Raw genomic sequence first — 25,775 nt, forward strand, 5'->3', positions numbered from 1 at the left:
AACCCAAATATTGACCTCACAAGTAATTTACCATCTTATATTGCTCTGTAATGTTCTACACATTATTCTTTGTGTGCAACTTAAACTATACCTTTCCTGTGAACAAGTACTTGACCTCTTTCATCTCTGTGCATATTTTCTAGCCTTAGAATGTGAAGCATTATAATTACTGAGAATTAATGTCTAACAATATTTATATCTAATTTATGATATTTTCACAGAAATAGTAATGTAATTACTACTAATTAACCAGTAATGAATGGCCATGTTTTAAAGACAAGAACCCCATGGGATGCCTGGGTGGCTTAGGGGTTGAGTGTCTGCCTTTGAACGAGGGCATGATCCTGGAGTCCCAGGATCGAGTCCCACATGGGGCTTCCTGAGAGGAGCCTGCTTCTCCCTCTGCCTACGTCTGCCTCTCTATCTCTGTTTTTCTCATGAATAAATAAATAAAATTAAAAAAAAAAGATAAAGACAAGAATCTCAAATCTTCAATAGGATTCTCAACTTGCATTTTAACAAAGCCAATCTTGGTGTTTACTGTCATTACTTTTATTGTGAGGGTTTCAAGCCAGCAGTTACAGTTGGGGAGATGAAGGGAAAAAACTAACTTTGGCCGGGTAGAACTGTCCCACTCCTCACAAATCATACCACAATGAATTGACCCTAGCTTGTCCACATGGATAACTGCTGCTTTCTAGTAGGATCACTTTTACGTAATTACATTCTTATACAGACTTTTTAAAAATTTTTATTTATTTATTTATTTATTTATTTATTTATTTATTTATTTAAGAGAGAGCACAAGCAGGGGGAGAGGTGCAGAAGCAGAGGGAGGAGCAGGGAGCCAGATATGGGGCTCGATTTCAGGACCTTGGTATCAAGACCTAAGCCAAGGCAGTCCCTTAACCAACTGAGCCATTGAGGTCCTCCTCTTATATATATACTTCTGTACTGTCAATTCTAATACATGTGCTTCAAATAAGAGAAATAGCTGTTTCACTAAACTTTTCCTATGTATATAAAATTAATAGAATTTCCAAACTGAAAGGAAATTTAGAAACCATTAAATTCAAACCTTTTTTTAAAATTAAGTAACCATAGTCCACTCAGAAAAATAAAATAAATCTCCCATGTAAACATTAAGATTCAGGTGTACAGTTATTATTTGAAATGGATCACCTGATTTCTAATTTTAGTTCTCATTATAGTCATTGATGTAAATTTTTTTTCCCTGGATTTAACTAAAATTCATTTACTCCACTGTTGAGCTTGACATCAAAGCGGACTAGGTGATCTGTGAATTAAAATCTTCTGTTTATAGTTTAAACTTAAAATGTCAATTCTGGCTGCTACAAAAGAGATGAAGATACTGGTAATTTAAAAATGGATGATTTCTAAAGATAAATTAGTAACTATTTCATTCAAGAAATGGTAATGAAATTATAGGTAGCCATTTTTTGAGAGAGGTAAAATAACAATTTTACTATTACTTTCAAAAGATTAGAAATTTTTATTTTTTTAAAGATTTGATTTATTTATTCATGAGAGACACACAGAGAGAGAGGCAGAGACACGGGCAGAGGGAGAAGCAGGCTCCAAGCACGGAGCCCAACATGGGACCCGATCCCAGTCTCCAGGATCACACCCTGGGCTGATGGCAGTGCTAAACCACTGAGCCACCTGGGGTGCCCAAAAGTTTAGAAATTTTAAAAATAATTAAGAAAACATGTATAAAATACGCAATTATGTGAATACTGGATTCAAATGAATATTCAATTCATAATTTTTTTGTTTTGTTTATGCTCCTTATTTCATTAACCTATTTCCCAGCAGTTAAATTATAAACTGTTGTATAAGAATTGCTTAGGAAAAAAAATCAAGAAAAAATAATCAAAATATGGAAATTGTTAAAAATGTCTCAATTTTTCAGTAACACTCTGTATTTTTTAAAACATTCATTCCAAGTTGGCATAAAGTCTGCAAAATATGATCATTTTTTAAAGTAACATAATATTTAAAAAAATACTTATAAATGCTAAACATCCCTACTGGCTCTGTTCATTTATTTTCAGTTTAAACAATCCTCCATTTCTTTTCTAAAGGTCATGGTATTACTTATTTGTCAAAATTAACTACTTTGAAGCAAATGTTATAACTAAATAATTATGCTTGATTTTGCCAAAGTACTAAGATAATTCAGTGAATAGCATATAATTATTTTTAACCTTTGAATGATAGCTACAGATCTCATTAGTCACCTATTCAAGCACCTGCTAGTGATTTAAAATAATCATAGATAGTAAGTAAAGTACATGGGAGGTAATCATTAATAAGGTAGGAAATTGTGCCATTAAATGCTAACAAATATATATATATGTTATATAAAAATATATATATTCTTGTGTGTGTGTATATATATACTCACACACAAATATCTGTCTATGGAGTAAGCAGGAGTCTTATTTTAAGGACTAGTGACCAAACACAAACAAGAGAAAAAATAATATATCAATAACAAGTAGCTTGCAGAATTGATAGACTTGGCAATGTTTTAGTAAACAGGCAGGAGCTGGGATTACGGTCAAGACCAGGCCCAGGAATAGTCTAATCCTATGCTACCAGTAGCAGCAAAGGTGATGTTTCTGCCACTAGGCACTTAGTGCCATTGCTGGGCTCACAAGGCTACCATCAGTTTGGTTTTGTAACTATAGGCTGTTATCACTACCACTGCCATGAATGGTTTTGAAACTGTTTCTACAACTTACTATCACAAATTAAATATCCAAAGTCTCCAATGAGAATCTGATTGGCCAAGTCTAGGGCACATGCTCATGTCCTAGTTTGTCATAGGTGGGGAGAAGCTGTATTTGTCTCCCTTGGTTTATATATTTGCATAAGGAATATTTCTTCTCACCAAGACTCATAGTGGAAAGTATTCTCTCCAAAACAGAACAATTTTTCAGATGCCTAGTATAAATAAAATGACAATTGCTTGCAAAATATATCTGTGTCAAAATTATAGCTGAGGGACGTCTGCAGGGCTCAGTGGTTAAATGTCTGCCATTGGCTCAGGGCGTCCTCCCAGAGTCCCGGTAACAAGTCTCCCATTGGGCTCCCCTCGAGGAGCCTGCTACTCCCTCTGCCTATGTCTCTGCCTCTTTCTCTGTGTCTCTCATGAATAAATAAATAAAATATTAAAAAAAATTATAGCTGAAATTACATCATTCTCTATTAAAATAAGATTGTTTTTCTCATTGGAATTTGTTATATTATTATTTCAGAAGATTTGCAAACTCTTCTCCTGGTCTATGACATTTTTTTTTTAATTTATTTATGATAGTCACAGAGAGAGAGAGAGACAGAGACACAGGCAGAGGGAGAAGCAGGCTCCATGCACTGGGAGCCCGATGTGGGATTCGATCCCGGGTCTCCAGGATCGCTCCCTGGGCCAAAGGCAGGCGCCAAACCGCTGTGCCACCCAGGGATCCCGCTGGTCTATGACATTGATAAATAACTTTCACTTCTATAAATACTGATTAAGAAAATATAAAAATGCTAAAAACTCATTTTTAATTAAAAATAAAATTAATTTTACTAAGCCTTACAAATAGAAGTATATTTTTACATGTTTATGTTATGGGAAGATGTCAAGGAGAATATGCAAAGTCATTAATTAGGTCAGTATAAGGGAGAAACAGCAATATATATATTATGCATACATACATATATATACACATATATTATTTGTGCATATTTATGTATGTATATAATACATCTACAGGTATTCATAACATCCACATTGTATTTTGAAATGTCAAAGTGATTTTATGCACATTATATATTTTTATCATTGAAATAAATTGTAGAGAAAACTGAAACTCAGGGACATGATGCAGTGTTACCAACAGAGTTTGGGCAAGAAAAATGTCATGATCTCACTGACCTCACATTAGCACACTTTGCTGACTATTGTAGAAACAGAGTTAGATCACTTGGATCAGACATTCCATCTACTTTACCCAAGGCCCACCTTCATCTCCTAAGGCTGTCACAATGTTCTTCCTCTGAGGATTTCAGAGGAGTTCAAAATCGATAATCAGAAGAAGCACCGATAAGGCCCAATCCCAGCCATTTCTGGACTTCATAGGCCTTATTTTGCTGTGAATTTTTGTCCAAGCTCCAGAAGAAGTGAGCTTCTATCCTTCCCATGAAATATTATCCTCCATCAAGTCTTTAGCTTCTGCCCCTTGAGTTGTTCCTATTCCAGCTAGAAATACGTCGGCTTGCTAAAAAACTATGTGGTTGCCATAGAGGTTCCTTTTTACTTTTTATTTATATTTTTGTTGTGTTTTCCTATTTCTTAAATTTGATTGACCAAAAGACAGAAATAACACTTTCAGTCATATCATAAAGTTAGGTGGATTTGATAGCTTCTGGATGGTTACCACTAGTCTAGACAAGATCATGATTACACTTCTCACTGTTGTGGTGAAATTCAGAATTGCTTCTGTGACAGATGCTGTCGGTTGGCTGACCCCATTATTTCCAATTCAGCTTCACACTTGTTAACATCTCAAACCCTTCTGCAGCCAGGAATAGATAGATACACGGTATGCTCACCAATCAGACATCAAATCTGTGAATGTATCTGAAAGTTATTGGAGAACTATCAACCTCCAAATAAAAGGTATAATATGGTTATTATCTTTTCTTCTAATGACCCTTACCCTTTCACACTTCAGCACTTGACTCTGCTTTCACCACCAAAGTTTCTCTGAGTAAACACTGACTATTGTTGAATTTTCACTTGCTCTAAAGTACAGAGCCTATCAGTGGCTCTATCCACCATCCTGTATCTAGACCCAATCTTGGCAAAATTGTCATTTGGGCCGGGTGTACTATGGGGAGTTCCCAGTCATCTGCAATTCCTTCTTTTCTTCCTTGCTAAGTCGTTAACTGAAAAATTTTAAAAAGTTGTTTCATAAGGATTTAAGTTTAATCTTTTCAGAATTAACATTCAGGACAATAACAAATAATGATGGTTGACTGATAAGCAGTCAGTAGCTTCACAAAACTCACCACCTAAGCAACCAGCTGTGCTGGTGTCTATTCCCAGAGCCAGCCCTGCTTGTTGGGCAACATTGCTGAGGCTTGCTTTGATCACAGTCATTGAAAATTCCTATTCAACAAGTTCCTCACTGTTTGCATTTCCCCTAAGGAGGAAGCAGTCTGTGGACTCCTGAAATTTAAATTCACCATTAAAATGAGGTTTTTCTTTTTCCCACCCTTGCTGCCAATTATTTCATGGTGGCATGTTTGGCACATTTGCAGCCCCATAACACGTACAAATGGGTTCTCCATGGAGATGAAATTCTTCATTGTTGCCATTCCAAAAATGTATGCTTTGAAAAGAAAGTGCTATGTTCTGTAAATAACTCTCTTACCGATATAAGTTTATATCTTTGCTACTAAAGTTTGAACACTTTTTTCTTTCTTTTTTTTTTTTTTAACATCAATGCAGACACACATAAAGTGACCTTCTGCAGTATTAGTGTCTACATCTGACATGCCTGCTGGCAGACACAGCTGAACTGACCTTTATTTTTTTTCTCCTTTCATGACACATCAACAGCTGGTCTCCTAAAGGGATGGGCGAACCCAGTCTTATTTTAAGCCAGATAATTTAAAAAAAAAAATTGTCAAGTATTTTGCCAAATGTCTAACCTCTATTCTTTAAATCCTCCTGCATTTGAGGAAAATATTTAACCTGCATGTTTCTAAATAATTTGCCTTTAACTCATCAAAGTATTCTATCAGAAAAAAAACTATCATCCAAACAGCATATATCTTGCTTTTTCAATTAAAGTTATATATTATCTTACAAAATTTGTTTTGAAGCTTATATTGCATTTACTTAAAGGAAGTTCTAGACTAAAAACAATGCATTGATCTGAATGAAAGAGGGGTTTTTTTGTTTGTTTGTTTTTATTCTTAGAGGATGGAGCAAAACTTTGATGCATATATACACAATTTAAAGCTACTTTCTCCTTCCTCTTTTCTTCCTTCCATCTCTCCTTCCTTCTTTCCTTCATCATTCCTCTCTTTTCTCTTTCTCATTCTATAAAAAAAAATGGCATTTCTGTTGTGCTATTTGTTTGCTGCATTAGTCACATAATTTCTGGGAAGGCCTTCACATTCTAGTCCACATACATTGCACTCCCTGGAATTGTGTATGTCATAACCTGCAAAGTTCTGAAACCTATATCAGTAGAATCTGCTCATGTTATAATTTAGTGTAAAGTGCTAATGATTTTTAATTCAGACTAAAGTTACCTTTCTAATGTCTATACATATCAAAAAGAAATAAGATAAGAAATAAGAATTTCTGATAAAAAAGAAAATTATAACACATTATTATATTGACATGTGAGACTATGTCAAAGGAAGAAATCTCAGTACCAAAGACAGTGTAGCTTTTCTAACTTTTTCCCTCTTGGGAAGAATGTGAAGGAAAAGAATAATACACAGATTATTGACCTCATTGAGCAGAAACTTTTTGTTTCAGGCAAATAAGGAGTTTTATCCTATTGTTCAAACATGTGTAAAAGAGAAGTCAAGAAATTCCACAGAAAATCCTTTTAGGCATAGGCTGACCTTTGACCACTGGACTGCCTTCCATTGTTCTCTAGGAAAGGGAGAAATAGAATTTGGAGAGACAGTTCTGGTTACATCATAAGAGCTTTCTTTTCCCTGGTGTTTGTTTTCTTTGGCTGGTAGTGCACAGCTTCTTGTGGAAAATAAATCCCTTGGTAGTGTTTGTGTTTCTTGTATGTGTGTGGGACTATTTGGCTCAAAGCAAGTTCAAGCCAAATCAAGAGTTCCAGTGTGTGCTGAACCTAAGCAGCCTTTACCTTGAACATAAAGAACATGGTCCATCGGTTCGCCTGGCCTTCCCAGCGTTTCACCAGTGATGCATGCCGAAATCCATCACACAGGAATGCGTCACTTCATTTGACATGGATCCTTGCCCAGAAACTTGGTAAATCTCAGTCCAAAAATTCATTCAAGAGTGTATTTGATAAGACACGGGTATTAGTGAATATGAAAGGACCATAGGGAAGTTAAGCTTATCCGGAACTGCCTTAATCAACTTTCCCTCAGTTTGTGCCTTCCCTATAAATCACATTACATTGCTTAAAGTCTTAAAAGTAATATCGGCTACTGCTAGAACTAATCATGAACCCAAAAAATAATATACAAGCTTAAATAGTAAAAATAGGAGACATGTGAAAGTAAAAAAGACACCAGAGTGTTTCATTGGTCTAAAAAAAATTCTAGATTCATAAACTATATCCTCATATGGAAAGCAAACTCCCAATGTGGCAATGAAACCATAGAAATATTCCAAATGCATTATAAATTAGGTATATGAAGAAGAGAACATTCTGAATATCACAAATCCACATATGGATTTGTGTGTATGATTGCACATAGGTATGAAAATGAAAAAGAAGACAAAGCCAAACTATTTTTAAAATAACTTATCCATGAATGTAAAAAAAGACATTCATATATTTCATATATTACAAGCTTAATAATGTAATAATAAACATTTTATGTAACATTTTCCTTTCATACATTAAGTACTATTATTATGTAGAGAGTTCATTTTATAATATATTTCAAGTCATAGGAATAGGAAGGGAGGCACATTGTATGGTCTTCATTATTATAAAATAATCAGGGTGGGTTTAGAGAACAAAACAACCTGGACAACATATAAACAGATTTCAAGTAGATATTTATGTCCCTTGTTAAAATGCAGGGCAAAAAAAAAATAATAATAAAAAATAAAATAAAATGTAGGGCAGGCCAGGTGGCACAGCGGTTTAGCGCCTGCCTTCGGCGCAGGGCGTGAGCCTGGAGACCTGGGATGGAGTCCCACATCAGGCTCCCTGCATGGAGCCTGCTTCTGCCTCTGCCTGTGTCTCTGCCTCTCTGTGTCTCTCATGAATAAACAAATAAAATCTTAAAAAAAAAAAGTAAAATAAAATGTACATGTTAGAAGGAGTCCATAGCTATCAACCCTGGTTTTGATTGTGATGATAACTATTCACATGGTAAACACTTTTCCTATGTATAAGAAAGAAAGTTCTAATATTTTAGAATATCTTCCCTGTTCACATTTAAATTGGTAGTACAAATGGTTAGGAAATTTGGCCACAGGAAGCCTTGAAGAATCTAGAAATTTAATGGGATTTTAGAGAGGTTTTTGGTCTTCTCAAGAGAGTCTCACAGAGTCCCTTCCATTGTTGTAGTGTTCACAAAATGTCTGCTGCTTGACATGAGTTTCAGCAAAGTTATACAACAAAGCTTCAGATGATGACTTTTGGCTTCTGTATTTTATGGTACCCCAAAGAGTACTGAAGTTTTTCAATCTGTAGTAGGAAAACTTATTGAACTATCAGCTGTTTTAACTGCTGAATAAGAAAAGTATGCTAGAATGTGTTTCCTTGGAAAAGATGCTGTGTCAAATAGATCTGAATTTGTATTTATACCTCCTATTTGTTATCTGAACCTTGGGCAAGTGGCTGAATATCACTTAACCTGTTTTCTCCTTTGTAAAAAGGAATAACAATACTAACTCACTTTTTGTAAAGATGCAATGAACATATATATACATATATGTATATATGTATATGCATATATATATGCGTTAATCATGGGTTTTGGTACATAGCATGTATTCAGAATATGTTAGTGATTGTTATTATTTACATATTAAATCTTCTGACTTCCTTATGCCCATTATATTTTCTCTGTTATAAAATATGGTGGTAATTGAATTCACTGTTAACATGAAAAGTTATTCTGGATTTGACATTCATATATGATAAGAGAGAAAGAGACTTAAATTAAGCCTTGGGGTCTAACACAATCCTAGGCTTGATTTTTCCTAACTACTTCTCAAAAAATTATTCACTCTCTCTCTTCCTTCAATGTATTCTGTTGCAGGGTTTATTCTTTTTATTTTTTGGAAGTATAATTGACATATAACACTACATTAGCTTCAGGTGTACAACATAATCATTTGATATTTGTATATATTGTGAAGCAATCATCACAATGTCTAGTTAATAATATCTGTCACAAGAGTTACATTCTTTTTTTAAATTTTTATTTAAATTCTACTTAGTTAACATATAGTGTAATATTGGTTTCAGGAGTAGAATTTAGTGATTCGTCACTTACATAATAACACCCTGTGCTCACCACAAGTGCCCTCCTTAATGCTCCTCTCCCATTTAGCCTATCCCCCACCTACCACCACCCCATCAACCCTCAGTTTGTTCTCTAACTAGAGTTAAAGAGTATCTCATGGTTTGCTTCCTTCTCTTTTTTTCCTCCTTCTCCTATGTTCATCTGGTTTGTTTCTTAAATTTCACATAAAAGTGAAATCATATGGTACATGTTTTTCTCTGACTGACTTGTTTTGCTTAGGATAATACACTCTAGCTCCATCCACATTATTGCAAATGGCAAGATTTCATTCTTTCTCATGGCTGAGTAATAGTCCAGTGTGTGTGTGTACACGTGTGGGCATGCACACACACACATATATTTGTAGATACATATTCATATATGAAGAGAGAGAGAGATACCACATCTTTACTCATGAGTCAATGGACATTTGGGCTCTTTCCATAGTTTGGCTATCGTTGATAGTGCTGCTATAAACATTGGGGTGCATGTGCCCCTTTGAATCAGTTTTTTGTACCCTTTGTGTAAATACCTATAGTGTAATTGCTGGATCACAGGGTAGCTCTACTTTTAACTTTTGGAGGAATCTCCATACTGTTTTCCAGAGTGACTGCACCAGTTTGCATTCCCACCAAAAGTATAAGAGAACTCTTTCTTCACATCCTCATCAACACCTATTGTTTCCTGTGTTGTTAATTTTAACTATTCTGACACATGTGAGTTGGTATCTCATCGAGATTTTGATTTGAATTTCCCTGTCGATGAGTTATGTTGAGAAACTTTGCATGTATTCTATAGCCATCTGAATGTCTTTTCTTTGGAAAAAAAATGTCTATTCAAGTCATCTGCCCATTTCTTAACTGGAACATTTGTTTTTTCAAGTGTTTAGTTTGATAAATTCTTATAGATTTTGGATACTAACTCTTTATCAGGTCATTTGCAAATATATTCTTCCATTTGGTAGGCTTTTTAGTTTTGTTCATTGTTTCCCTCACTGTGCAAAAACGTTTTATCTTGACAAAGTGTCAATAGTTCATTATTGCTTTTCTTTCCCTTGCCTCCAGCAACGCATCTAGTAAGAAGTTGCAATGGCTGATGTCAAAGAGGTTGCTGCCTGTGTTCTTCTCTAGGATTTTGGTGGCCTCCTGCCTCACATTAAGTATTTCATCCATTTTGTCTATTTTTGTGTTTGGTGTAAGAAAGTAGTCCAGTGTCATTCTTTTGCATGTTGCTGTCCAGTTTTCCCAACACCATTTGTTGAAGAGACTGTCTTTTTTCCATTGGATATTCTTTGCTGCTTCATCAAAAATTAGTTAACCATGTAATTGTGGGTCTGTTTCTGGGTTTTTTATTCTGTTCCAATGACTTATGTGTCTGTTTTTCTGCCAATACCATACTATCTTGATGATTACAGCTTTGTAATATAGCTTAAAGTTCAGAATTGTAATGCCTCCAGCTTTGTTTTTCATTATTTTGGCTGTTGGGGGTCTCTTGTGGTTCCACACAAATTTTGGGATTCTTTGTTCTAGCTCTGTAAAGTAAATGTGTAGATTGCCTTGGATAGTACAGATGTTTTTTTTTTAAGATTTTATTTATTTATTCATGATGGAGAGAGAGAGAGAGAGAGAGGCAGACACACAGGCAGAGGGAGAAGCAGGCTCCATGCAAAGAGACCGAGGTGGGACTCAATCCAGGGTCTCCAGGATCACACCCTGGGCTGAAGGTGGCACTAAGCCACTGAGCCACACTGGCTGCCCTCAAACTGTTTCAAAAACCACCAAATTCATTCTACATGGCCAGATCTACCTTAATTCCAAAACCAAACAAAGATCCTACAAAAAAAGGAGAATTACAAGGCCAATATCTCTAATGAACATAGATGCAAAAATTGTCAACAAGATACTTGCAAATCAAATCCAATAGTATATTAAAAAAAAAATAGTCACCATGATGAAGTGAGATTTAGCCCTGGGCTATAGGGATGGTTCAATATTCGCAAGTAAATCAATGTGATACAACACAATAAAAGAAAGGATAAGAACCATATGATCCTCTCAAAAGATGCAGGAAAAGCATTTCACAAAATACAACATCCTTTCTTGATAAAAACTCTTGACAAAGTAGGGATAGAGGGAAAATATTTCAATATCATAAAGGCCATATTCAACAGGCCCACAGCTAATATTCTCAATGGGGAAAAACTGAGACCTTTTCCTCTACAGTCAGGAACAAGACAGGGATGTCCATTCTCATCACTATTGTTTAACATAGTACTGGAAGTCCTAGCCACAGCAATCAGACAACAAAAAGAAATAAAAAGGCATCCAAATTGGCAAGAAAGAAGTCAAATTTTTGCTCTTTGCACATGACATGATACTCTATGTAGAAAACTCAAAAGACCCCACCAAAAAGTTGCTAGAACAGACGTGCAAATTCAGCAAAGTTGCAGGGTATAAAATCAACATGCAGAAATGTATTTCATTTCTATACACCAAAAATGAAACAGTGGAAAGAGAAAGCAAGGAATCAATCCCAATTACAAGTGCACCAAAAAAACTTAAAACATCAGAGTTATATTTGGAAGGATGAAGAAATAAATTTTTTAGAATAGGAATCATTTTTTCCAATATTTCATGTGCCCTGAATAGCAGTATCTTTCAATCCCTGAAGAAACACAGATAACCAGTGATGATAATCTGGCAATGCTAAAAGCAATGGAAAAGTTGTGATGAATGTACTTTAGTTCATCAAAATTCACTTCTGATGAAATTATCTGTTTCCTCATTTACATTTATTTCTCCTTTGGATCAACCAGTTTCCTTACTTTCCCTGGGTCTTGATCACTCTTAATTGACAATAATATAGAACTGCAATTTATTGGGACACCTGGGTGGCTCAGCGGTTGAGCATCTGCCTTCGGCTCAGCGGGTGATCCTGGAGTCCCAGAATCGAGTCCCACATCGGGGTCCCTGCATGGAGCCTTCCTGTCCCTCTGCCTGTATCTCTCTCTCTCTCATGGATAAATAAATAAAATATTGTTTTAAAAACCTGCAATATATTTTTAAACTCTTTAACATGTGTTTTAATTATCTTTTTATTATTTCAAATGGCAGTTGAGTGTAATATATTTTAAGTCACTATGTGAGAATGATTTTCTTACCCTTTGGGCCAGACATTTGAGAGAAACCTATCCTTTCAATCTGGGATATGAGTTTAAAGTAATTTTCCAGTGATAAAAAACAAATACTTCTTTGTCTTTACTCTTAAGTGAAATTGTGTATTTAAAAAGAGGCTTCCCCTAATCTCATGTTATGATTCAGAAGGAAAACATGTGTACTATTTTATCATTTTTTTAACCACACCTTCATTTTTTAAGATCATTTAAAAAACAAAATACAAAGTACTTTAGCTAAAATAAAGAACCAGAGGTATTTCAAGCAAAAGATACCACAGAAGATTATTTATGATAACCTCTAGGCTTCAAGCAAGTAAATTTATTATTTTCATATTAAAAATGAGGAACCTAAAAAGCAGTGTCCTGTCTATTGACTTCAATGCAGTATTCAAAAATAATGCCACCATATTCTGATAGTCCATTATCTTATGATATCTTGATATGTACTTGACCTGAGCAGTTAGAGTATTCACAATGTATTCAGTTAGAGTATTCACAATGTATCTAATAGTTTGCTAAATAAAATATCAACTCTTGGAAAAACCCTATGATAGCTGGTTGAATATGTCCTAAAAGATGTTTCTACCAGAACACGTGAATGTAATCTTATTTGGAAAACAAGTTCCAGGTTCTCTTCTTACAAAACACCACCATCACCACCACCACCACCATCACCAAAAACAAACTTTCTTTTTAGATGATGTCATCCATTCTCATGTCTTTAAATTATTGAAAATTTATTTATCTCAAGCTCAGACCCAGTGTGTGAGTTGTGCTCTTTCTACCTACTGTCTGCTAGACATCTTCACTTACTTGTCTCACAGAATCATCCCTCCCCACCACCACCAGTTTTCACCCACTTCCTATTTTTCACACTTAAATACATGGTATCACTTTCTACCTAACTGTTAAAACTACTGCTAAAGCCAAACATAAAAAAGTCATCATAAATTCCATACATCCCCCTACCCTCCACATCCCAACCAGCCTAAAGTCTTGTTTATGATATTTGTCAAATATATTTCAACTTTGGCTTATTCTTCTCCACTGCTACCTTCCAAACACAGACCACAACTATTTTTCACTGCTATCTCTTATTAGACTGAAAGCTTTTGCCTAGTTGCCCACTTCTACTTTTTCCCTCCTCCAATTTATCAAGTCTTGTCATTTCTCTGATAAAAAATCTTCCAATTACCTATGTCTTTAAATTTGGTGCATATACTTCTCTCTCTCCAGTCACTGTACTCCAGTCTCATTAGTCTTTTCTCAGGCTTTGAACACTCTAAAATATACTTCCTTCAGGGTGCTTAGAATGTTCTTCCATTGCTCTTCTCACATGAATTCTTTTTATTTTCAAAGTCAGATAATTTATCAATTATCCAATCATAGATGCTTTACTTGACCACCCTATATAAATAACTCTCTATTCTAGTCTCTTATTTGTTTTCTTAGTGACATTAATAATACGTAATTGTTAAATCTGATTTTATAGTCTCCTCCATTAGAATGAAAACTTTATGACAGTAGGAGAATGTATTTTGTTTGCTGATCTTTGAATGTGTCTGAACACAGTTTCTCATACAAAATAAATATGCTTGCAGACTATTTTAGTACCTTCAGGAAATTCATATTGTATAATCATTAATATTGTATAATCATTAACAAATGATGTTTCTGTGATAAAAGAGAACAGACTTTCTAAAGTAATACTCAAGGATTTTCTTATTTATTAATGTATTTATTTAAAAAATTACTATCAACTATGTATCCAAATCATGAGCTCTGGATGAGTTCACAGACTATGCACTTACTCTCAGTATAATATCTTCACCCAATAACATAAACTATTTAATTAAGAGAGGAAACTAGACACATGTTACAGGGAAGCTCCTTAAGCATGGCAACAAATCCACACTATGGTTGACCAGGGAGGAGCTGAAAGTGAGACATGAAATGATTGCTGCAGGAGTATTTATATGAAGAAGTCTATACTAGAAGCTTCTGTTGTTAGACCCATACGCTTTCCAAATACAATCTTCTGGGTTTGTTGATTCATTTGTTTTTTCAGTATCACTAGCAGAGATTCCTCATAGTAACATTTTGAATGACTAAAACAGATCAGAAAACAAAAATCAGAAACCCTACATTAGACTGCTCACTGTTTTAAGCACTTTGTAATTTTTCTATCTGAATCATCTAGTTTGATAAACTTTGATGTTGTTGCATATATGTCTATGAAGGAAACACAGAATATAAGAATCTGTGAATTGAGATTTGGAATTTTGTTTTAGTGTTTTATTAGAGTTCTTAGAAATTTTGGATTATCATATGAGTTCAGAGTGGGGGCAACCTAGTAAAAAGTAATAAAGTATATAAAAAGATTTGAGGTAAAACTGAAACCTAGATTTATAATCTAAAAATGAATATGCTACATGTAATTAATTCTCAATTCAAATTATGATAAAACAACAGCTTTAGAAGCATACACATTTGAATCTGAATAGATGCTCGGTCACAAAATGACTGTGGTGTAAACTGTTTTTCATCTTCAAGTGCTTTTGAAATCATCAAAAGATAAATAAGCTGAGATCTTGAACTACAGTTGAGAAAATATCAGTCCATTGAAAAATCAGTGATTCTGCACCATTGTAGCTACTCAGCCGAACTAAAGACCTCATTTCTCAAATATTCTGGATGAGAGAGTTTACAGATCATTTTAAGAAGAGGAAAAAAGTTAATTGATAGCAGACACATAGATAAAGTTTGCACAGGGAAAATTCTGTATGTATTAAATATCCCAGGGAAATTTCTGTACTAAAAGGTGAATTTAATTTGCATATTGAGCTCAATAATCAATCAGAAACAAACGACTCTTGGGCCCTACAAATGAAATCATCTTGGTTTAAACAAAAAAGAAGAGAAAAGGAAAAGGAAAAGAGAAAAGAAAATAAGAACAAGAACAACAAAATGTGACAAAGCAGAACATAAATAATATAGATCAGATAAAGAAAGATTAATATGCTACAAACCAGGCTACCAGTTCATGGACAGAAACACGGATTATAAAAAAGCACTATTCACATTTTCATATAATTCATGAGAATACATTAAATGCTTAAAATCTTGTGTTATTTAAGACAATAAAAATTATCAGCCTGGTTGATATATTCTCATTTAGTTTCATTTGCTTTGCTATTAATAGAAAGAAGATGTAGGGATCCCTGAGTGGCGCAGCGGTTTAGCGACTGCCTTTGGCCCAGGGCACGATCCTGGAGACCTGGGATCGAATCCCACGTCGGGCTCCTGGTGCATGGAGCCTGCTTCTCCCTCTGCCTGTGTCTCTGCCTCTCTCTCTCTCTCTCTCTGTGACTATCATAAATAAATTAAAAAAAAATAGAAAGAAGATGTAAACTTTATTAGTTTGTGAACCATGTAAGGTATTTAAAAGGAAATTCTAATTAATTGTAGATTTTATTGCTGCTTTATATGAATATTGCAAGTTTTCTAAAATGATATTTTTAAATACCATTTCAAAATATTACTACCTTGGCAGGTTATTTTCCTCTTTGCTCATAGTTGTTTTGGTTGTTTGGTTGTAGGTTTCTGTTTTTGTTTTTTTAAATTTCAATCAAAAGATCAAAGATCTTTAACCATAAAATAAATATTCCACCGCTACTAAGTTTTTCTATGGAGAATGACAAACTAATCATGGATGGTCTGGTGGCGTGCCAGTGTCAGCCCTTTCATGGTCTTCTCTGTCTGGACCGATATCATATTTGGAGACCAGAACAATAGATGATGTCATCACTGTGTTTTGTTCTTTCTTCTGCTCATTACAAGTACTCTAAATGGCTGAAATTCAGTGAAATTCAATGTTTGGTATAATAGACTAAGGTACTGGTTGGGGGAGGCTATGTTATTATGGAATTAAGCACTTAGGACTTAATCATTGGTTCAAAAAGTCTTCAGGGGGAAGGAAAGCGATCTAAGCCAGATGGTGCTTGAGAAAAGAAAAATCTGAATCTCTTTCACATAAATCAGCCAATTAATATGCTAAGTCACAAAAGGTAAATCTTGAAACTGCTCTTTTACAATTCCAAAGCTGCCCTTTTTGATGTTTCCTCAATTTTGAAGCTACTTTTCTATATTTCTCCACTAGTTTTAAATATAGAATTAAAATGATTATTAAATATAAAAAGAAATGTACAATTATTTGCCCCGATGTTGGCACCCTGGTCTGGTGGCAAGAACACAAGTTAGGAGTCTGGTTTTTACTGGGTTTATACTCCTTAAATATGAATCATTCTAATTATTAATTTTCTCATTGATGTGGTGGGTATTACCTTTCTTGAGAGTTGTTGTAGGTATTGAATGGACTAGTGGATTCTTGGTTAAAAGATTCAAAATCAGAGCTTACGTTATGCCTAGCTGAAACGCAGACATATCCGGACAAGTCTTTAGAGGATTGGTAAAAATGATCTACCAGCAGTTTATTTACCTAACACACAAGCAACTTTCTGGGAAGAAACAAATTTTTAAAAGAAAGCTAGAGAAAGCCCCAAAAGATGCAAATAAAAAGTCTCAGTTTTCTGAAAAGAAAGGTAATTTTGAGTCCAATATAATGATGGTCACTCAAATCTATTTTCTGCTCCAACCAATGAACTCATGAACAAATCCTAAAAAGATACTGCACAAAAGAAAACAAAAATCCCAATCTGATAATAAACTGTTTCATTACGATTCTCAAGATACAGACAACAAAACTAGTCATTTAAAAACTATAGCACAAAAGTGAGAGATCTGAATAGTTTCTGCTTACACATAGAACTTGGCATGGCTATGCACATTTAGGGCCTGTGGGTACCACTCAGCTCTGCCATATGAAAAATATCAGTGGACTACAGACATCCATGCCAGTGGCAACCAGAGATATCTAGAATCCTGACAGCAGTGACTGTAACTATAAAACTCCAAAGGCCCCTAGTTTAGTGGCTTCAAAACTATAAGCAATATAAATACCTGAATTGGGAGTTTATTTTATTTTATTATTTATTCATGAGTGACACAGACAGAGAGATAGATAGAGAGAGAGTGACACAGGCAGAGGGAGAAGCAGGCTCCATGCAGGGAGCCCGACGTGGGACTCGATCCCAGGACTCCCGGGTCATGCCCTGGGCCGAAGGCAAGTGCTAAACCACTGAGCCACCCAAGGATCCCCCTGAATTGGGAGTTTAAACTGAGTACTAGCCACAGAGGTGATATCCATGCAGAGGAATCATGTCACTAAATAAGTGTAAAATAAGACACAAGAAAATGACTACTGGGTAGAGGTCAGGGGTCTGCAAACTTTCTCTATTAAAGGGCCAGACAATGAATATGTTTGGTTTTGTGGGCCATTCAGTTTCTATCACAACTACTCAACTTTATCACACCTATTCAAATACCAGTGCAGTGACTAAGGATCCACAAGTGATCAGAGACATGAATGGGTGTGGTTGTATTTGGACAGTATTTTATTAACAAACAGTTTGGGGCAGGATCTGTTCTGCTGTAGGCTGAGAGGACTTGTTTGTGAATATACTAGAATGATTCTTGAAAATTTTTAGAAATAAGGAAATACTTCAAAAAGACTTTAGAAATTATGAATATATTGGCAATGAATGTCAAATAAATAATGTTTAATACATTGATGCAATGGCTTTTTTTAATAGTTACATACCCAAACTTCTTCAAACATAGAAGGCAAACAAAATTATCTTCTTCCTCTCTCCCCTCTCCCTCTCCCTTTCCCTTTTCCCCACATTTCTCTATATATTTCTTCCTGAAGAGAAGTCTCTGAACCTGTACTTCCATTTCTAACAATAGTTTTGCTATACCAAATTCCACTTTTCTGATAATATAAATAATTATATTGGTCAGTGTCAACCTAATAGTTTGCCTAATTAATGACAGCATCCTTGACTTTAGCTGAGTTCTGAGACTGTAGGATGTTTTAAGATTCAAGAAAAGTCATAAAGGTGGTTTAAACATTAAGATCATTCATAATTTTACTTAACAAAGTATGGGACTGGATAGTATAAAGATGAGATACCTTACAAGAATGAAGGTCAGATGATTACTTTGGAAATGAATGTGTCTTAATTCCAGCTAATAAGTTATAAAAGAAAGTATGCTGAAGACTCCCTGGGAAGAATAGCCTCGTTCTCAGAAAGACAGATTCCTTACCCTTACATCTTTCTCTTCTACCACTGTCAGCATCTTAACATGTCCTCTTAGACAATTTTTCTTCATAATCTGAAAATGTTTCCAAGAACCACTGAAGAAAGTAAAATTGATACATATTTGTTACCTTTTAAGGGTGAGGAAAGTCTTCCCAGAAGGTCTCCAGTAGTTTTATACCTGAAGTATTATACAGATGTAATATATATCACAACTGCACCATAAAGAAAGATTGGTAAAGGTATCTATATGGTTGAAAGTCTGTATTTTACTTAAACGATTCTCTTTAAGTAGAATGTAAAAGTTAGGTGAGTATATTGTAATCCACCACAGCAATACAAAAAAAAAAAAAAAAAAAAAACTGTAGAGGAAACACAGTAAAAAGTTCAACACATAAATTAATGAAATATTAATTTAAATAATCAAAAAAAGACCAAAAAAGGAATTTTAAAAAAAGACAGATGATACTGACAGAAAATTAATAATAAAATGGTGAACCTAAATCCAACTATATCAACTATTACATAAAATATAAGTAGCCTAATACACTTTATCAAAAGACATTCTGAAACTGTTTTATTTTAAAAAACAAAAATATATGCTGATATATACATAAGAACTTCACATAAGAACTTAAAATACAATGATTAGAGAGGTTGAAAGGAAAAATGGAAAAAGGTATATCATGCAAACACTATACCAGGGTTAGTATATTAATATTTAACAAGGTAACTTCAGAAAAAAGGAAAATTAGCAAAAGGATATTATGCAATGATAAAAGTGTCAATTCATCACAAAGATCTAATAATACTGTGTCTACATTTAAGAACATGGAAATAACTTATTAATCTAAAAGGAAAAATAGACAAATCTATGACTTCAGATAGAGATTTCAACACTCATTTCTGAGTAATTGATAAAATAGGTAGACAAAAGGCAAGTAAGAATTTAGAAGACCGAATAAACATCATCAGCCAACCTATTACAGAATATTCCACTCAAATCAGTTACAATATATATTCTTTTCAAGTAGACATGGAATATTCACCAAGACCATATTCTTGACCAGAAAATAAATTTATTAAAGTAAAAAAATTAAGTATATTTTTATCATTAAAAAATAAAAATAATTTTTTAAAAAGGTATTTGCTAAAACTCAAATAATTTTATAATTAACAATATATTTCAAAATAATACCCAGGCCAAAGAATATCATAAGGAGGCTTTTTAAAAATTTAAAGTGAATACAATTATAAATACAATATATCAAAAATTGACAGATGCAGATAAAGCAGCACATGGAGGGAAATTTATACGATAAATGTATATTTTAGAAAGAAGAAAAAAATCAATAATTTAAGTTTCTAACTGAAGAAAGTAGAAATAAAGAGCAAGCAAAATGCAATTCATGAAGAAGGAAGAAAATAAGAGCAGAAATTGATTAATTGAAAACAGAACATCATAGAGAAAAATATATCAAATCAAAAGCTGCTTGACCAAAAAGATCAATAAAAGAGATAATCAAAATGAGGGATTAAAAATGTGATGACTCAGTGAGCACCATCAGAAAAAAATATTTGTTGAATCTATGAATATAGATTCAACAAATTCTATGAATTGGATTAATTCCTTAAAAGACACAATTAAAAAAAATCAATTTCAAGAAAATGTAAAAAACTGGGATTGTTTTCTATCAATCAAAGAAATTGAATTCATAATTATAAATCTTTTTAAAAAGTAAAAATAAAAGTAATTTTAACTAATTTTAAAATATCACCAAATCTATAAAATCTCTTTCAGCAAAGAGAACAGAAAAAATAATTATATGAGGCAACCATTACTTTAATAGCATAACTAGATAAAGACAATAAAAGAAAATAGGGCACTCCAATATCTCTCATGAACACAAAAATTTCTGACAAAATATTATCCAATGATTACAGCAATTTATAAAAAGAATGAAACATCATGATCATGTGGAGTTTATCTCAGGATATCTCAGGAATGCAAGTATGCTTCCAACATTCAAAAACAAAAAGACGTATTTAAATCACCATATTAACAGATTAAACAACAGAGACTGATAAAATTCAATTTCTATTTATGATAAAAACACTCTGGAAATTAGTTGTAAATAAAAGCTTTCTGAACTTAATAAAGATTGTCTACCAAAAACTTAAACCTATTATCATGCTTAATCTTAATGGTGAAAACATGAATTGTTCCTTACCAAACATCAGAAATAGGGCAGGAATATCTGTTCATAATACTAAAACTCTACATCATATTGGTTGCTGTAGACACTGTGAGAAGTGAAGGGGAAAAATATGCCAATTCTCTCTAAATTGATCCATAGATTTCATACCACCCAACCAAAATCTGTAGTTATTTTATAGATATTATCAAACTAGTTCTAAAATGTATATGAAAAAAGAGACACACAAGAAATGCCTAAACAATTTTCCAATAAAGGAGCAAAGTTGGAGGCATAACATTATACATTTTAAGACTGACTCCTGACCTACAGTTATTTTTTTTTCAAGATTTTATTTATTTATTCATGAGACACACACACACACACACACACACACACGCACACACACAGAGGCAGAGACACAAGCAGAGGGAGAAGCAGGCTCCATGCAGGGAGCCTGACGTGGGACTCGATCCTGGGACTCCAGGATCACGCCCTGGGCTGAAGGCAGCACTAAATCGCTGAGCCACCCAGGCAGCACTGACCTACAGTTATTAAAAGATTAAGCCATTCATAAAAAGAGAGACACATAGATGGAAGAGACAGAACAAATAGTGCTGAATTACACGTATGCAAATAAAATCAATTGATTTTTATCAAGATACATAAATAATCCAATGGAGAAAGGATTTTTTTTCAATAAATTGTACTGTAACAATTGAACCTTTGAGTATGAATTATTCAAAACAATAGAACCTCAACCTGTATCTTATTCAGTATAAAAACATTCCTTCAAAATGGTTCAAAAACTATAAAATTCTTAGAAGAAAATACAGGGGAAATCTTTATAACCTTGGTTATCCAAATAATTCTTATATAAGACACCAAAAGCATGATTTGTAAAAGAAGTCATTGGTTAAAGTGAAGTTAATCAATATTTAAAATATTTTCCCTCCAAAAGATTTAAAAACTAGACATAATAGTGGAACAAAATTTCCAAATCAAATATCTGACAAGGGAGTTGTAGCTAGAATATGTAAACTTAATAATAAAAAGAAAAATTAAAATCAAATGGGTGAAAGACCTGAACAAATTCTTTACAAGGAAGATATGCAGATGGTAAGGTATATACATGGAAAAGATGTCCAATAAAACAGTTATTTAAAAATTGCAAATTAAAGGACAATGAGGTACCAATACATACCTATTAGAATAGCAATTTTTTTAAATGTTAAACAAGCGGAAAAAAATAAAGTAATAAGGTTAACAATAACATGTGCTACTGAGGATGCATTTTGCTGATGGGAATGCAAATTAATACAACCACCCTGTGCTACAGTTATGCCACTTTTCATTAAGTTAAATATACATTCATATGATCCTACAACACACTTTTAGTTTTTAGAATAAAGGTCTTTATTGGTAGATGACTTTTCACCCAGGGGAGGTTTATTAAAATTTTGAGATACTTCTGTTTCTTAAATCCATGGATGCTACTGGCATCTAGTTGCTATAGGCCAGGGATGCTACAAAACATCCTACAGTGCCCAGGACAGTCCTTTATAATTAAAAAAAGTACACAGTGTAAATTACCAATAGTGCTGAGGCTGACAAACCTGTCTTAGAAAAAGGAAAAGGTTTGTTATATGAAAACCTAAATAGAAATAGCATTATTATTCATAACTGCCACCAAACAGAAAAAAAAAACCAAATACCTTATAATTGGTGAAAGGATAAACAAATGGTGGTACATCCATATAATAGAATAGTACTTAGCAATAAACAAGAATGAACTACTGATACTTGAAACTACATGAATGAGTCTCAAATGCATTATGCTAAGTGAGAAGATGCTAGTCTCAAAAGATTGCATGATGTATGATGCCTTATATGACATCTTCTTAAGCTTTAAAACTATAGGAATAGAGAAAAATTAGTGCTTGCCAGGAAATTGGGGGAATGTATGACTATGAAGGGCAGCAAGAGGTAACTTTGGGGATAACAGAATTGTCCTGTAGCCTGTCTTTGAGGAGTCGTTACACCAATCTGTGAATATGTTAAAACTCACAGAACTGTATAATAAAGAGAAGGAAATTTGTTGTATGAAGTTTTTAAATGATTTTTTTTTTAAAAAAGCACATAAATCCCTTAAAACCCAACAGAAGAAAAATTCTATGAATTTGTTAGTGATTACATTTCTTAATGGCACATTGAATTTAGAGAATAGACTCTGGAGCAATGGTAATGGTAACAGGGTTCAAATTCCAGCTCTGCCATTTATTAGCCCCATGATGGATTCAGGGCTAATAACCTCTGTGAACATCAGCACCCTCTTCTACAATCTGGAAATAAGAATAGTTTCTACCTCATTGTTGTGAATTAATATACAATAACACACTTAGATGAATTATAAATACACTATGAGGGGACACCTGGGTTGCTCAGTGGTTAAGCATCTGCCTTTGGTTCAGGGCATGATCCCAGGGTGCAGGATCGAGTCCTACATTGGGGTTCCCGCAAAGAACCTGCTTTTACCTCTGCCTGTGTCTCTGCCTCTTTTTGTTGTCTTTCATGAATAGGAAATCTTTTTTAAAAAGTGCCCCATGAAAATCAGCTATTTTTATTATAAAGGACAATATTTAGATAGTACATACTTCTATATTAATTATTTAAACTGGAAGAATTTGAAAGAGATCTTACTATATTAAAATTTTAATTACTTTTAATAAAAAATAATGTTGGATATTAGTACATATATCTTACCTTATAATTTTTTGTCCTATATGTTTGTGGACCTTCATGAACTTCATTGATGTCTGCTCTACTCACTTATATCATGAATACTTTTCCATTTCAGTACTTTTGTACATAAAACCTCCTTTGAATGGTCTAATTTTATTTTATACAGATGTTGTATGATTTATTTAACTGAATCCCCACTACTAAATATTCAAGTCATTTCCATTTTTTTCAAAAAAAACATATCTTTTCTCTAAAGAACTAGTTTTATACTCAATTAGAGCTTTGGTTATTCTTTACCTAAGACATTTTATCATTATCTTTTTCAAAAATTAAAGCACTATCATTTGTAGTTGCTAATTATTGAATACCCTTAGAAAGAATTCCCATTCTGCCTTTAAAAACAGCATGAAGAAACAATCTGATAATTAATTTTGAGAATGTAAATTCATATTTCCAAAACCACATATGCATGTATGTATACAAAAAATGCACACACACATTTCTTTTTTGACAAATAAAAAAAGCAATGTTCCCCCCTTCTATTCTCTATGCAGAATGAATTTGTAACTTTATCTTAAAAAAAAACAATCTTAGGCTCTGTGCTCTGTTTATTCACCTTTGATTCCCAAATCCCAGCCTAGACAGCCATGGAAGATGAGTCACCTGCTCTGAAAGAAGACTCTTCTTTCCAAGAGATAGCATCACTTTTATTATCTGCAGTGGCACAGGTCAGGTCTCCATCATGGATCTTTAAAAGAACATGTGTCTAAACAATTTGAATGATATTTCATTGGTAAAGAATACAAGTTTTGAAGGATCTGAATTTCATACTTCCCTAGTGTGTTCTTTAAGAACAGAAACAAAACACCCTGTCCAATAATATATATTTTTCTCATTAGACTACAGTCTCTTCAAACCAGGAAACTTAACCTCACTCATTTTATACCCTTGAAATATGCACAATGCTCAAATGTGTATTAAATAAATGCTTAATGGAGGTATTTTAAAAGTAAGTATATATACACATGATAAATGCTTAGATTTCTTACTTGAAGGAAAATGGAATAAAAATCTTCTAAACCTGAATCTCTGTTTTCCTGTATATAAATATGATCATATAACCATATAATGAAAGAATTGTCCAAAGAAGCCATAATTCCTTCAATTTTTCTTCGTGGTTGAAATGTGATATTAATATTGCTCTGTTACTTAAAATTTTATACACACACACACACACACACACCCTGAAAATGTCCACAAACAAGTATTAAACAGCAAGGAAAATATACTAACTTTAAAAAAGCTAGTGCATTTATATATGATTTATACCTAGGTTATTTATCATCCACTTTAAGGAAAATGTTTACCTTCACAGTTATAGAATTTCTAATGATCTCTTTTACTGCCATGCCATTTTTAATTTGTAATTTAGGAATTATGTAAACTCTTCTGATATTCATTATGTCTCTTCAAGGTAATGGTCCTAACTGCTAGTTCAGTTGGACAGCTACAAAGAAATTTAAAAAGAAACCAGATGAATAATTCTATAATTCTTGTATTAGATACACACTTACAATTTTAATAGTTTATATAACACCCCAAATTCTCAGTAGGGAATGATAATCATTTTAGATTAATCTGTCAATCAAAAATAAATATCTTTTACTTTTTTTTCCCAGTGATTATATCTTAGAGACAATCATGAAAGCTGAGTGGGAACATGTTGGGAAGCATGATACCATAAATTTACAACTGGGCTTAAGTTGGCTGAGAGATTGATGACACACTTGTTAATGTGGGAGAAATATTCACAGGGTATATAGAGTTACTTTACTGTGGGTAGTTTGATGTGCTGTATGATGTTAGAACTACTCTATTTGACCTCTGTTCAGTGATGCATTGTAAATGTGAAGTATTATACTTCCTTAGAAAGCAGACTCAATGCATTTCAACCCCATGCTGGTTGTTACCCAAAGCAAGCATGGTTAAATTACACGCATCTCTTGGTTTTAAAGGGAGGGAAGAATAGGGGGAGGAGACACATTTTTCATGGATTAGCATCCTCTGATCTATTTTTGTGACTAACCTAATACAAATTCAGTAGATCATTTTTTCATGGTTGAAAAGAAAAATGTTTTATGTCTGTGTTTTTAATGCTGAATGGATCTGAAAAACATTTAA

This window comes from Vulpes vulpes, chromosome 5 (genome assembly GCF_048418805.1).
Source record: "Vulpes vulpes isolate BD-2025 chromosome 5, VulVul3, whole genome shotgun sequence".
Taxonomy (NCBI): Eukaryota; Metazoa; Chordata; class Mammalia; order Carnivora; family Canidae; genus Vulpes; species Vulpes vulpes.